This window comes from Rhyacophila brunnea, unplaced genomic scaffold (assembly GCF_057557595.1).
Source record: "Rhyacophila brunnea isolate RB1 unplaced genomic scaffold, BYU_Rbru_1.0 scaffold_17, whole genome shotgun sequence".
Lineage (NCBI taxonomy): Eukaryota > Metazoa > Arthropoda > Insecta > Trichoptera > Rhyacophilidae > Rhyacophila > Rhyacophila brunnea.
Genome location: NW_028232827.1, coordinates 14,894,699 through 14,898,453, shown reverse-complemented (window position 1 = coordinate 14,898,453; position 3,755 = coordinate 14,894,699). Strand labels below are relative to the sequence as shown.

The following is a 3,755-nucleotide window of genomic DNA, read 5'->3' as shown; positions in this document are numbered from 1 at the left end:
GAACTCTTTTCGCACCCTCCCCGCTGTCTAATCACATATACTGTCATACGGCCAATCATGACAACGTATTATCGACAATCAATCATTCTACGCAACAACAGCCAGGACAAAATGCCAAACCGGCCGGGAAGCCAATGTGTAAACCGCGACAATCCCGGTCAAACCGGAACGTATGGCAAGCCTACTAATAACAACTGTTTTGAGGTATAAACCAATTCATCGTTCACGGGACTGCCATTGTTATTATTATGCAAATTCATTTTTATTAACTTTTACCGTAGGTAGGTACTTAAGTACTTAATTTTTTTTTTTAATAAAATTGTATTTTATTTTTAAGTAAGTTCACTTTCTTTGAATATTTTAAATGAAATATATTTTCCCAATAATATCTTAAAGTTGTATGTATTACCTACCTATTTTAAAATAATAAATAAAGTAGCAGTTCTATTATTATTGTTTTTGATTGATGATTCCTTTGTCATAATATCAGTGCTTAGGTAGGTCAACGGGTATAACACACCAAATCCATGAAATCTGCACTCCAATTTTTCACATACAACATAGGTACAAAATCCTGTACAAAATGAGCAATTTGCATAAAAAATCTTTACTACCCCTTAATTTGCATTTTTTTTAAATTTTTAGTACGTACAACCAATCTTACACTTATCAGAACTTCCGGATAAGAACTGTGCAGTAAGGATAAATAATAAAGTATTCAATTAATATGGCTTTTACACAGTCCTCATTTCTTTCATTGACATAATAGGACATTAGGTATACACAATATCAGAACAATACAAGGACCACAGAACAGTTAATAAATATAATTCCGATAGGCTATACCCCAAAACACTACAATTTGACGCAGTGTTTTGAATGTGAGTGTCCTATAAAAATGAGCCACACATTATAGACGTGCAATAATGTGTTGCAACCTTCAAATACATCAATATTGAATGAGCGTCAGTGCATAAACCGAAAGCAGTTGTCAGAACAAAGTACAAACATATTCTTGACATTCTTCCACACTCAAGATCGGTTGCCTGTTACTCCACACCCATTAGGTATTTCAGTTCCCTGACAAGGACACTCGTACGTAACGGTAGCTGGGTCTACTGATACAAATTCCATTCATTAGCAAACTGAATAATATTGTTGAAAAATAAACTCTACCTACATCACAATAAGGATGGATATAGCCTTTACTGTATTGTTGTCATATTATATGTTTATTGCATTATTATTAAGATTTCTTATCCAATGCAGTATCCATTAGAAAGTCTCTTCTACCTTCGCTTCCCTCCTATTCCAACCTTAATTGGAGTGAAATTAATAGTTTTCAACACACTCTTTTTTCTATACCTGTTGGGAACAGACGATATTTAGGTCACCTCCCACCTTAAGAGATGCCTAATATACTCAGTCTTGTTGGTAGAGAAATGATAATAAAAACAATCCACGATTTAATTTTTCATAAAAATAAACTTTTTATTCAAATAAATAAATAGTATCAATTACATATTGAATAAATATACTTTTGAGGCATCTGTTATGATACATTAAGATCATTTCTTTATGTTATAATATCATACAGAAATTTATCTCTATATTGATTGAAAAAAATGTAATTAGTGGCTGCCACTACAAATATTTGTTCACTTTGCAGAGAAGTTAATATTATTGTCTGTCTGTCTTTGATTTTCCTTCTCTTCTTTCAGTTTCTTCAACAAAAGTAACTTTTGATCGGCTTCAGCTTTCTGCAATTAATACAAAAATACATTTCATTTATAAAGGAAAGAAGAATATTATATTACAAGATAATTCTGTATTAAAAGTTAGCCGATGCGTAAGCCGCTCGGTCATCGTGAACATGTCATAGGTCCCGGGTTTGAATCCTGAATCTGGCGAATACACATTGTTTTTTAATGTATGTTTGGAGTCAGAGTATGGACCTAATAGGTAGAGCAAGTGGCTAACATTCATTTCTCATAAAAACAAAAATCTATTAATATAAACCTCCACTCTATGGAGGCCCATATTATGATCTTCTTAGGATCGGACATGGTCAAAACAAAAAAAAATAACCTGCTGTATTAAAGTGTTGTGTTCATTTCTCATTTGGGTATAGACCGCCTGCAATTTCTCGAGCTTTTCTTCTGATAACCTCGCCCTGTTTTCCGCATCAGCTATTTTTCCTAAAATAACAAATTTTAGTTCAGTTGAATTTGAACCTTGGATACTTATAGTGCTCATCTCCAAACTACACTTGGTGTTCAATATAGTGTCGTAAAGTACATGTTTCGCTGATATTAATCAATAAATTAACAATAGTATTCACGAGTCTTTTAAAAAAGAATGATGCGATGTATGCAATAATATAATGATGGATATTTTATAGACTTTAATTTCTTTTTTTTTGCTGATGGAAAACAATTCTTCAGTTATCTACGATCTTTTTTCAGTATAATCTATGGTTATATCCTAAAAATTATCATACATCGAAAAATAATGACTTTATTTTTTGTATATCCGTATATTTTATGATATGATATTAGTCATTGCACCTCAGTATTTACAATCGAACTGCCAATTTACCATTTGGAGAGTCCTAAATTCTAATGCCAGCTTCATTTACAATTCCATGTGTCCAGATATTTTGTGTTTAGATTTAAACAATTGGGTTTTAAGATACTCTCTTCTTTTCCCTGAATCTTTAATCATATTGCATGCTGTTCGTGTGGATAGATAACTACCTAGTCTCAATAAAAAGCTGTGCGTATACAATATATTCAACTGCCTCATATTAGAATAAACCTCTCAAGATAAAACTGACCTTCCATTGTTAATATATTTTCTGGATTCAGTCAGTTGCAGCTGAATCAAATGACGATGGAGTGTGAGTTTCTTAATTTTTATTATCCGACTGACCTAAACATAATGATCATAAATTAAGTAAGTGAAAATAGTCCAGAGAAAGCTGGCACCTGGATAAACTGGGTACCAACCAACCGAACTAAAATATAGGCACTAGCTAGACATATGAGTTCATCGCAAAATAACGATGCAGCCTAACTATTTAATATTATAATGTATTTGATTTGCATATAATGTAATTGAATAATTAAAATATCAATTGTGAAGATTTAGGTTTCTTCCACGTGAATAATTAATTGCATACCTTATCTAGAAATACTATAAATACAGTGAATCTCTCAAATTCTAATAAATATTATATTTCTCCAAGTTGGCAAGGCAATAAGCATCACTAATTAAATATTAAATTAAAACCACTTTGACATTGCTTTTGACATCCTTTTATTTACTATAATTATTAATTTGATAGCTAACTATGCATTGTCTATGGCTTTATTGGCTTTGGCTTTGTTTTATTGCGATTAGCAAAATAACTTTTCCCTAAAAAGAGATTCCTTTTTCCTGATTTCGATGCTACACAAAAAATCTAAAGTCCTTGTTTTTTCTGAGGATAATATCTAGTATCTAAAGAAGTACCTACCTATTCGATGCAAATATAACGACAGGTATCACAGAATACCAATATTAATTATGATTAAAATATACATATATCACCATACCTACATCAAGACTGGTTTTAGTTTATGACTTATTAATGAGAGGCAAGCCATTAAACACAAGAAATACAGAGCCTGCTGAAATCCTGTAAAATTTGTTTGAAACCATAAAACGGCATTCGAGTAAGTAATGCATCACAATGAACATGATAAAATAGCCAT

The 3,755-nt window shown here is 31.7% G+C and overlaps 1 long non-coding RNA gene across 1 annotated transcript; it reads right to left on the bottom strand.

The window, feature by feature from the left end:
* Positions 1–1,478: 1,478 nt before the first annotated feature.
* LOC147073745 (uncharacterized) lies at positions 1,479–3,362 on the bottom strand. Its single transcript, XR_015070373.1, has 4 exons — positions 3,182–3,362; positions 2,837–2,931; positions 2,089–2,198; positions 1,479–1,760 (listed from the first exon to the last, which is right to left on the bottom strand). It is a non-coding gene; the product is annotated as an uncharacterized LOC147073745 (long non-coding RNA).
* Between the last annotated feature and the right edge of the window lie 393 nt (positions 3,363–3,755).